Below are 13,035 nucleotides of genomic sequence, written 5' to 3' on the forward strand. Positions count from 1 at the left end.
TATCCATGGGGTCCTTTTGGGAATCTTGCCAGAGAGAATTGGTCTAGTCAATAGGTCCATTAATAGTAGCGTGGACAGGTCCGAGTGGTGTACAGTTCACATGCGGAGGTATTATAGGCTGGTAATTATTGATTTCACAGAGATAATTACCAACTTGGCGCCTGAATAGTCCCATCAGATTTTTATTAGTAATGGATCCCTCATAGGTTCTCCATTCATATTCAGAGTTTTGGGACCAAAGAAGTCCATCCGGCCTTCGAAAGAAAGGCCTGTGCATAATAAACATGGACCGGATTGTGTGCTGTTTGTTTAAGGGTTGTTCCTCAACACCATGGATATCCATGAGCCTTCGGAGACTGTATTACCATGCAGCCATTGGTTTGAACCATTCTAAGAACCTTGACAGGAGAGTCTTGGAACCCGTACTAGTAACATATTAGTATAATGCCATTAAAGGAAACTCTATGGCTGTAGAGTAGAGGACTGTCATGCACCAGAGCGAAGGAGCAGAAGCATGTAAATGGTTAGATTAGAATATTTAATTCAAAAATTTTCTTTTAGGGTTTCATGCATCATGCAATATCTATTATATATCTAATTGATTTCAATGTTCAAATACATATTAAAACACTTTTAATATGTTTTAGGATCTACATTTGCCATTTAAGATTTTTGAATTAACAAATTAATTCATTAGAACCCTAGATTAATACAAGAAGATGTGTACTAACCTTTTGATGCACTGTAGATGTGATTGGTACCTTTGGGAAGCATCTAGAACCTTAAATGTTATCACTCTAGTTTGTCCACACCAAGATCACCAATAGCAGCCCCTTAAACAGCTTCTCAAGCCTTGCCAACCAATTAGAAATTAGGGATTTGCCTTTAGAGAGGTTGTAGATATATATAGGACACTAGAAACAATTTCTAGCAATTTTAATTCAAGAGAATATGGGCAATTCTGTAACACCCCTAAGTTTGGTAGTGCGTTCTGCTGTTCCGGTGACCAGTGCTGTCCGGACAGCTAGGATGCCTAGAACCACACCTTGATATGAGAGAGGAGACATAAATAATGAAATACAAGAAAAGAAAATACAAGAAAAACAAAGGAAAAAAATCATAGCAAAGAAATGTAACCGAATAAGTGAGCCGGGAAACCTAGCGATGGGTGACCACACCGGGAAGTCACGGCGTGGACCGTTGACTGCCTCGATCATGGGAACCTGGAAAACATTTTTAGGACTTAAATAGACCCTTGTTGAAGAATAAATATCATTAGAAAGATCAAAGAAACATTACATAATTAGTACAAAGAAAAGTTAGAAATCGAAAAGCAGACAAAACCCTAATAAAAATCGAACGTAATCTAACAGGGCATTATGGTCATTTGACGTCCCGAAGTGTCTTTTGACCTAAATGTCCATTAAAAATAAATAATATTACACTTAGAAAATAAAAAATTAATTTGGTGGTACCTAAAGTAAATAGCTAAAATCAAGGGTTTAATGTGGGATTAAATGAAAGTTTAGCTTAAAATATGATTAAAATTGTGAGTGGACCACTAATGCATAAAATAAACATATAATAGGGCAGCTGTAACTCCACTAAATCAGCTGAACTTCATCTTCCTCAAAGTGATCTCAACATTGCCGTGAATGAAGGTGAGAGGAAAAACCATGGCCATTTCTCATGCAAGCTCTCTTAACTCTCCATTTTCAACTCCAATCTCTTAAGTTCCTTCATGAAACTTTGTCTACTCATCACAAGGAAGAGTTTGATACTAAATTTGAGAAGTTTAAGCAAGGTTTAACAAACTCCAAGCATAAGGTAAGTTCATAATTTTGAAGATAGCTTTGTTAAGTTTTGTGTGCATGTTATGGGTGTTGGTTTTGTGAAGGAAATTTTGAAGTTTAAATAGTTATTGAGATAGCCATTTTTGGACAGCCATGGGGTCACACATTTGATGATTTATTATGCATATAATTGATGAGAAATAATGTTGATCATGGTAAATTAATAATCTAGTGAATTATTTCATGTTTATATGGTGATTTATGCACTTGGATGGGAATTGGTAACTTGGACAGCACTTTGATGTTGAAGGACAAATTTGGGCAGCCTTGGGGACACTTGAATAAATGTGTATATTCATGGGAGTGTTGGCAGAATTGTGGCATTAAGGAATGAAGGATATGTGTATGAAATTATTGTGTAAAGTGTATGTGAGAATTAGTGGTGTTTAGGTGTGTATGTAATGGTATTGAGATATTGTAAATGTGAATTATATTTGGTGTGTTGAGGGTAATGGTAATCTGCCCAAAATAATGTTAATGTAAAGTAGATTATACTGTGGTTAATGCACCAAAACAGATTGGTAGGGAAGTGAACCAAATTGCAAGGTATATGTGTGTTTGAAGTGGGGTGTGAAATGCATATTGAGGGCAGTGTACATTTTAGCCCATAACCTGAAATGTGTAACCTCAATTGGTATGAGACCAATTTGAGGTGAAACTAGGCACAAAATGTGCCAACTTTCATTGAGAAACCATACCAAAATTCTGCTTGCAAGTTGATGTGAAAAATGACCAATTCGGATTAGGTACACTTGAGACCTAAAAACTGACCATTTGGGCAGCAGTGAGTATTTAGGCCATAACTCACTCAAAACAGGTCCAATTGACCTGAAATTTTAACCATGAATAGTTAAGACCCATACCTACAAGTCTTATGAAGACACCAAAGCCCAGAAATGACCATAAGCAAGTCAAAAAGCTTGCACAAGTTCGGGTCCAAAAACTGGCCGAACCAGAGTTGACCAAATTGACCTAAAATTGACCTAAAATGGTACCATTTGACCAGCAATAGTATAATGACCATAACTTGGTCTACTTAACTCGGATTGACCTGAAATTTTGCCCCGCGTGCAATAAGACCTAGATCTACAAGTTTGTAGTTTCGACCAAGACCCGAAAACCGAGGGAACTAGATCGTCCGGCTAGGTCAAACCAGTATCCCGGAATCTGACAAATTGCAATAAAATGCAAGGAAACGCAGTATACATAGAAACGAGTTTGGTAAAACATACCAAACCTAAAACCCTATCGAATGAGACATATTAACGACACTAAAACCTAATTTACCTAAAACGCAACGAGGGTCGGTATATTAGGTGATTAAGTGAATAATTGAGTTCAGTGCATTATTTACCAAACACCATCGATAGAGACAGTTTAATTTAGTACTGAAACACTCCAAATTGTATTTCTCAGTTAACAAGGACTCAGCAAAAGGGAAGGAAACACTGAGTCCAGACCAGGGGGACAGTCATCAGAGGTTTGTGCACAACAACTATTTCTCTTGAATTTTTCAATTGAAATAAATATTGACTATTTGTATATTATTGTTTTAAATTATGGAAATGTGTTTGATGAACACTTATTGATTGAAAAACATGGTGAATGGTTTGAAACTGTGAAAAATTGTTTGAATGATATTGATGGATACTTATTGATTGAAAAGCACTGTAAATGGTTTTTGTGAAAATTGAAGTGAATTACGAATTGTGTTGCCATTTTGTGAATGAAATTATAACTTTGGAAATTTATTGGATTCTTACGGATCATTTGAATAAAATGTTTGGAATTTTTTTGACTCACAATTGACATGACACTGATACTATGTTCCTCCTCCATTAATGGGGTGAGTGTGATTATTCCTCCCTCTTTGAATTATCGACAGGGTGAGTATGATTATGTTCCTCCCTCTTTGACTTCCCAGTCTGAGGTGAGTATGGATGAGTACTCATTAGATAGCTAGCTTCCTCCCTCATTGATTTCGATTATTGGGGTGAGTATGTCTTGTCGTGGTGTACAACACGGCATATATGGAAAAATTTGTGTCATGACATAAATTGTGTTATTGATTGGCAACATTGTATTGTTCAATTATTTGATCGAATTGTGTTATTGATTTGCAAAACGATATTATTCAATTATTTGATCGAATTGTGTTATTGATTTGCAAAACGATATTATTCAATTATTTGATCGAATTGTGTTATTGATTTGTAAAACGATATTATTCAGTTATTTGATTGAATTGTGTTATTGATTTGCAAAACGATATTATTCAGTTATTTGATCGAATTGTGTTATTGATTTACAAAAAGGTATTATTCAGTTATTTGATCAAATTGTGCATGAATTGGCAATACGGCATTCTTAAACTATTTGACTAAATTGTGTTATTATGAATTTTGATAATTTGTGAATTGGAGTTTAAATTCCTTATGACATTCATTGTCTTGAATTTAACTATGGTTTTAAGTATCCACTATTGATATGATTTATGAATTGTGAATTAAAATTGTATTTGGTTAATGTTGTGCACCACTGAGACATTGTCTCAAATGATAGCTTTTATTGTCGCCGCAGTAGAGAGACAGGCGGCAGACTAGGTCGCTAATACATCCAAAGTGAGGGATTACAGTATAATGAGTATACCAATATTTTGCATTTTGTATCAGAATGTATGACATCAGTATGTACATTTTGTTTTTGGTTTTGAGCAGTTGTAAATTCAAATTGTACCTTGAAGTTGTAAATTTATTATGAGTTATTTGACTTGTAAAAATTGTATTATATTTCCTTATCTCAGACTTTGAAAAATTTCTATGGAATTGAGTTGAGAAATGTGTTGTATTGAGAAAAATGTTAGAGTTGAGATTTGGAAAATAATTGAAGTGCTTTTTACAGGTTTTCTGAAGAACTGTTTTGTCCAAAATACAAATGGCACCTTGCCAAAATTTTTACAGATATTCCAAATAAATCAAATGAGTTAGTTGTTTCACTTGATTCACCAAAGTCTTTAACACTGTAAATAGTGCTCACCATGTAAAAGAAGTAAGAAAAGTTTTTAAAATCCCTTGTAGTGTATTTAATGGGTTATCAGTAGACGGAGTTGGTAATTCATTAGGTATACTTCGGGATCATGTTATGCCTTACAGAGGGGTAGGGTGTGACATGTTTTAGTGGTATCAGAGCAAAGTTTTTAAATTGCTTTCACATGTTATTTGAATATTCTTTCTTCACAGATAACAAGCTCAATATCATTGTTTGATACATACAAGACATTACATTATAAAAATGCACTAACGGGAGGAAATCTCATTGTATCCTTGTACAGGAGGTCTAAAATCCTCGAATTGATTATGGAAGAGGGTGATCGTTCAGTCGATCAATCGATAGAGGCTGAGGTGCAAGGGGATGCCCCATGCCTACATAATGTCAGTGGTTCAGTAGCACCAGCCCCTGCAGTACCGCAGTTCTCTGCTCAGTTCGCTCAGCAGACGGCTGCAATGTTCCAACAAATGGATGGTAATGTGCCTACTCAAGCCCCAATACGATCGCGGTGGTACAACCACGATCTTACGCTAGACAATATGACAAATTGATAAAGTATGGGGCTACAGAGTTTGAGGGGACAGTAGATCCTCTAGAAGCTGAACAATGGTTAGAGAGGATGGATAGGGTATTCAAGAAACTGCATTGCACAGAGGAGCTCAGATTTGAGTACTCAGTATCTTTGCTACAGGGGGATGCTTATGATTGGTGGAAAACCATTCCCCACAGTCTGGTAGAACCTACAGTGCTAACATGGAATGACTTCCTTAGGGAATTCAGGCAAAAATATGTCCCTGATGCTTATGTAGACCAGAAGCTGCAAGAATTCCTAAGTCTGAAACAGGGGGGCAGATCAGTGGTTGAGTATGAAAGGGAATTTTCCCGCCTAAGCCATTATGCAGTAAGTCTACTTTCTACCAGTAGGGAGAGATGTAAGAGGTTTGAAACCGGCTTGAAGCCTAGTATCAGATTACAAGTGGTCGGATTCAAACATAACAACTTCTCTGAACTTATTTCTCAAGCACTAGAATTAGAAAGAATTGAATCTGAAGTGGCCCCTGAGAAAAAGAAATCAGAGAAGACAGAAAAAGAGGGAAAGTCAGTAGAACAGAGTTCTAGTGGTCCTACTGGAAAGAGGAAAAACTTTGGGGGATACGATAGAGATAGTAAGAAGTCCGGTAGAAATAGATTTTTTGGACAGAAACCACCTCGATCCGATCAGCAAACTCAACAGAAACCCAGAAATGCGCTGTCAGATCGACTTTGTGAAACTTGTGGTAAACCACATAGTGGGGTATGTTATAGAGCCGTAGGAGCATGTTTTAACTGTGGAGAGACTGGTCATTTTGCTAGGGATTGTGTAAATCCAGGTCGTTCTGGATCATTTACTACATCAAAGGGATCAACCCAAGTTTCTACCCCAAAGAGTTCACCATCAGTTAGTAGAGGCAAAGGTAGAGGTAGGGGTAGTACACCTAGAAGTCAGACTACTGTGAATCAGCCAAAACAGGGTGATGCTTCAACTAGAGTATACGCTATACGACAGAAAAGAGACTGAGACTTTTGACATCATTGCTGGTACTTTCTCAATTAGCAACTAAGATATATATATGTATTGTTTGACCTGGAGTTTGCATATTTTTACGTTAGTGTTAGAACTATATGTTCTGTTGTTATTCCTTTACAGGGAAATAAATTTTGACGCATTAGTGATTAGCCCTTAAGATAAGGATTGTGATAATAAGTGAAATTACTTTTGAAAGAGTTTATCGGCGAAAAGTATTTTCTAACACACCATAAATTATAAAGCTAATTGGCGAGCCTACTTAATGTAAGGCAAGAGGACGTAAAAGTAAGATGCAGTAATGGAATTGCTCTAGATGAGGGCAAGGAGGTTACTGTTAGAAATTGCTAATGGATATTGTAATCAGAATAAGATTCGAATATCAGTGAATTCAAAAAGAATAAAAGATAACAAAATTTGATCTATTGGGATGTATCGTAGTAACTATGCAATGTTCTTAATGTTTATACTGTAAGCTGCAGATTACAGTACTGACTTGAGATTATTGTGTAGAGCTACGTACTACCCGATAGTACACCTAGCTAAGAATAGTTACCAACGGCATCTGTTTTGGTATAGTTATGCCAAGACAGAATTTAATTGTTAGAAATAAGTTTGAAAATCCTACTTAGGGATCCAAAACTTAAAAGTTAGAATATCGAAAGGTTATAGTTCAGTACAAAAAAGAAGTAAGTTATAGAATATTGACAGATAAAAAGAGTTATGGAAGTAGAGATTTGAATAGCTGATTCATATATAACAAAGAAATATTACGAATGTGAGGAAGACTATGGACTAGAATGGTCAGAGGACCAATGACTGATGAATGATTCTAACATGACCTCAAGGGTCATTCAAGAAGGAACGTGAACCGAAATATTAGACAACACAATAGTAAGAGGAGATTAGTATTATACAAACAAATTAAACGTATGACTATTGTAAGATAACTATTGGATAAAATTTCGTGGACGAAATATATTTAAGGGGGGGAGAATTGTAACACCCCTAAGTTCGGTAGTGCGTTCATTCGGTGACTGTCTTTGTCCGGACAGCTAGGATGCCTAGAACCACACCTTGATATGAGAGAGGAGACATAAATAATGAAATACAAGAAAAGAAAATACAAGAAAAACAAAGGAAAAAAAATCATAGCAAAGAAATGTAACCGAATAAGTGAGCCGGGAAACCCTAGCGATGGGTAACCGCACCGGGAAGTCACGGCGTGGACCGTTGACTGCCTCGGATCGGGAACCACGGAAAACATTTTTAGGACTTAAATAGACCCTTGTTGAAGAATAAATATCATTAGAAAGATCAAAGAAAAATTAAATAATTAGTACAAAGAAAAGTTAGAAATCGAAAAACAGACAAAACCGGTATCTGAAAAATCGAACGTAACTGAGCAGGGCATTATGGTCATTTGACGTCCGAAGTGTCTTTTGACCTAAATGTCCATTAAAAATAAATAATATTACACTTAGAAAATAAAAAAATTAATTTGGTGGTACCTAAAGTAAATAGCTAAAATCAAGGGTTTAATGTGGGATTAAATGAAAGTTTAGCTTAAAATATGATTAAAATTGTGAGTGGACCACTAATGCATAAAATAAACATATAATAGGGCAGCTGTAACTCCACTAAATCAGCTGAACTTCATCTTCCTCAAAGTGATCTCAACATTGCCGTGAATGAAGGTGAGAGGAAAAACCATGGCCATTTCTCATGCAAGCTCTCTTAACTCTCCATTTTCAACTCCAATCTCTTAAGTTCCTTCATGAAACTTTGTCTACTCATCACAAGGAAGAGTTTGATACTAAGTTTGAGAAGTTTAAGCAAGGTTTAACAAACTCCAAGCATAAGGTAAGTTCATAATTTTGAAGATAGCTTTGTTAAGTTTTGTGTGCATGTTATGGGTGTTGGTTTTGTGAAGGAAATTTTGAAGTTTAAATAGTTATTGAGATAGCCATTTTTGGACAGCCATGGGGTCACACATTTGATGATTTATTATGCATATAATTGATGAGAAATAATGTTGATCATGGTAAATTAATAATCTAGTGAATCATTTCATGTTTATATGGTGATTTATGCACTTGGATGGGAATTGGTAACTTGGACAGCACTTTGATGTTGAAGGACAAATTTGGGTAGCCTTGGGGACACTTGAATAAATGTGTATATTCATGGGAGTGTTGGCAGAATTGTGGCATTAAGGAATGAAGGATATGTGTATGAAATTATTGTGTAAAGTGTATGTGAGAATTAGTGGTGTTTAGGTGTGTATGTAATGGTATTGAGATATTGTAAATGTGAATTATATTTGGTGTGTTGAGGGTAATGGTAATCTGCCCAAAATAATGTTAATGTAAAGTAGATTATACTGTGGTTAATGCACCAAAACAGATTGGTAGGGAAGTGAACCAAATTGCAAGGTATATGTGTGTTTGAAGTGGGGTGTGAAATGCATATTGAGGGCAGTGTACATTTTAGCCCATAACCTGAAATGTGTAACCTCAATTGGTATGAGACCAATTTGAGGTGAAACTAGGCACAAAATGTGCCAACTTTCATTGAGAAACCATACCAAAATTCTGCTTGCAAGTTGATGTGAAAAATGACCAATTCGGATTAGGTACACTTGAGACCTAAAACTGACCATTTGGGCAGCAGTGAGTATTTAGGCCATAACTCACTCAAAACAGGTCCAATTGACCTGAAATTTTAACCATGAATAGTTAAGACCCATACCTACAAGTCTTATGAAGACACCAAAGCCCAGAAATGACCATAAGCAAGTCAAAAAGCTTGCACAAGTTCGGGTCCAAAAACTGGCCGAACCAGAGTTGACCAAATTGACCTAAAATTGACCTAAAATGGTACCATTTGACCAGCAATAGTATAATGACCATAACTTGGTCTACTTAACTCGGATTGACCTGAAATTTTGCCCGCGTGCAATAAGACCTAGATCTACAAGTTTGTAGTTTCGACCGAGACCGAAAACTGAGGAACTAGATCGTCGGCTAGGTCAAACCAGTATCCCGGAATCTTACAAATTGCAATAAAATGCAAGGAAACGCAGTATAAATATAAACGAGTTTGGTAAAACATACCAAACCTAAAACCCTATCGAATGAGACATATTAACGACACTAAAACCTAATTTACCTAAAAGCATAGCGAGGGTCGGTATATTAGGTGATTAAGTGAATAATTGAGTTGATGCATTATTTACCAAACACCATCGATAGAGACGGTTTAATTTAGTCTGAAACACTCCAAATTGTATTTCTCGATTAACAAGGACTCAAGCAAAGGGAAGGAAACACCGAGTCGGACCGTGGGGCATCATCAGAGGTTTGTGCACAACAACTATTTCTCTTGAATTTTTCAATTGAAATAAATATTGACTATTTGTATATTATTGTTTTAAATTATGGAAATGTGTTTGATGAACACTTATTGATTGAAAAACATGGTGAATGGTTTGAAACTGTGAAAAATTGTTTGAATGATATTGATGGATACTTATTGATTGAAAAGCACTGTAAATGGTTTTTGTGAAAATTGAAGTGAATTACGAATTGTGTTGCCATTTTGTGAATGAAATTATAACTTTGGAAATTTATTGGATTCTTACGGATCATTTGAATAAAATGTTTGGAATTTTTTTGACTCACAATTGACATGACACTGATACTATGTTCCTCCTCCATTATTGGGGTGAGGGTGATTATTCCTCCCTCTTTGACTTATCGATGCAGGGTGAGTATGATTATGTTCCTCCTCTTTGACTTCCCGATCGAGGTGAGTATGGATGAGTACTCATTAGATAGCTAGCTTCCTCCCTCATTGATTTCGATTATTGGGGTGAGTATGTTTTGTCGTGGTGTACAACACGGCATATATGGAAAAATTTGTGTCATGACATAAATTGTGTTATTGATTGGCAACATTGTATTGTTCAATTATTTGATCGAATTGTGTTATTGATTTGCAAAACGATATTATTCAATTATTTGATCGACTTGTGTTATTGATTTGCAAAACGATATAATTCAATTATATGATCGAATTGTGTAATTTATTTGTAAAACGATATTATTCAGTTATTTGATTGAATTGTGTTATTGATTTGCAAAACGATATTATTCAGTTATTTGATCGAATTGTGTTATTGATTTACAAAAAGGTATTATTTAGTTATTTGATCAAATTGTGCATGAATTGGCAATACGGCATTCTTAAACTATTTGACTAAATTGTGTTATTATGAATTTTGATAATTTGTGAATTGGAGTTTAAATTCCTTATGACATTCATTGTCTTGAATTTAACTATGGTTTTAAGTATCCACTATTGATATGATTTATGAATTGTGAATTAAAATTGTATTTGGTTAATGTTGTGCACCACTGAGACATTGTCTCAAATGATAGCTTTATTCTTTATCGCGGTAGAGAGAGACAGTAGAGCAGCAGACTAGGCTGCTAATACATCCAGTGAGGGATTACCTGGTATAATGAGTATACCAATATTTTGCATTTTGTACTGTAATGTATGACACTGTATGTACATTTTGTTTTGGTTTTGAGCAGTTGTAAATTCAAATTGTACCTTGAAGTTGTAAATTTATTATGAGTTATTTGACTTGTAAAAATTGTATTATATTTCCTTATCTCAGACTTTGAAAAATTTCTATGGAATTGAGTTGAGAAATGTGTTGTATTGAGAAAAATGTTAGAGTTGAGATTTGGAAAATAATTGAAGTGCTTTTACAGTTTTACAAGAACTGTTTTGTCCAAAATACAAATGGCACCTTGCCAAAATTTTTACAGATATTCCAAATAAATCAAATGAGTTAGTTGTTTCACTTCAGTTCACCAAAGTCTTTAACACCTGTAAATAGTGCTCACCACTGTAAAAGAAGTAAGAAAAGTTTTTAAAATCCCTTGTAGTGTATTTAATGGGTTATCAGTAGACGGAGTTGGTAATTCATTAGGTATACTTCGGGATCATGTTATGCCTTACAGAGGGGTAGGGTGTGACAAATTCTCTTTGAATTGATGAGAGAAGAAGAAGAAGAGAGGAGAGGAGCTTCATGGGCGGCGGTACCTTTAAGAAAAAATCATAATGTTATTGTAACACCCTCACTGTAGTAATTCCGCACATTATACTATTCCGGTGACTGGTGTCGGTCTGGATAGCTAGAACGTCTGAAAAAATATTTAGACTAGAGTGAGGAGTCATAAATAACTCAAATACTAACAAGAAAAATGTAGAAAAAATTTTAGAAATAAAATACAATCAAGTTAAATGAGCCGGTGCCCTAGCGATGGGTAACTCAGTGGAAAGTTGCAGTCTACGTAGCTAGAAGCCCTAAACCCAGGGAAAAATTCATAAAATAATTTTTAGAACTCAAAGGAAGAGTCATTGAGGTTTCTATGGCATTATAATGCCAAGAAAAGGCTTAGAAAAAATTTTCGATCGGTACAGACGATTTTGGCTCAATAAGCCAAACGGAGGGCATTTTGGCCATTTCGTCTTCAGAGATGATTTTTCACCGACTTGTCCAATTAAGTAAATAATTATTATGATCTAAAATATAAATAAATATTACTACAAATTAAATTGAAATTGAGTAGAAAATAAAATAAAAGAAAATGAATTAAAATTGCAATTTTAACCTCATGCTTATGTCATTAAAGCACTCCCACCCAATCACATTTTGAAACCTCATTATAAACCCAATTAAAGGAGCTAAATGGACAAAAAATTAACAAAACAAATCTACATCTTCCTCTCCTAAACCAGCCTGCAGCCACCTCTCCCATTTCCACCATTGTTATCCTTCATTACACCTTGTTAACTTTGGATTTTTCACCATAAAACCCCTATATGCCTTCATAAAACTTGGTCCTCACACCTAGAACAAGCTTTGGACAATAAAAAGAAAGGAAAAAAGTGAAGTTTTAAAGTTTTGGAAAGTGACTAAGTCAAGGTTAGTGCTATCTCTCTCTCTCTCTCTCTCTCTCTCTCTCTCTCTCTCTTCTTATTTTCATGTTAGGATACAAAAATCAACTAGAAATTGTGGAAAAAGAAGAAAAATATGCATGATAGGACTACTTCAAATTTTGGTAGCCAAGAGAGGGTGAGGGTTTTGATGATTTACTTACAATTAAACTTGTGTATTGATGTCAATTGATGTGTATATATGGATTGGAGTTGGGGTTTTTAGTAGTTGCATGAGATTGAGATTTGATTAATTAGGGTTTGTGATGAATTGAAGGTTATTGTATTTTAATGTTAAGTGGAGTTTTAATGGTTAAGTAGTGACCATTTGGCTAAGTATAATAAGGAATTGAAGTGAATTATAGCTTTGGTTTTGAGGTTGGGTGTGCTGCCTTGAGTGCCCTGTAGGTCTGGATGTGAGTCCAGCATGTTTGGACAGCTATAACTTAGGTTGTGTAGGTTCAATTGGTGCAAGGCCAATTGGACATAAAATTAGATACAAAATGATACAACTTTGATGAAGGAACTCTGTCCAGAAACTAAACTTAGGATACC

This window comes from Hevea brasiliensis, chromosome 9 (assembly GCF_030052815.1).
Source record: "Hevea brasiliensis isolate MT/VB/25A 57/8 chromosome 9, ASM3005281v1, whole genome shotgun sequence".
In the NCBI taxonomy this organism is placed as follows: domain Eukaryota; kingdom Viridiplantae; phylum Streptophyta; class Magnoliopsida; order Malpighiales; family Euphorbiaceae; genus Hevea; species Hevea brasiliensis.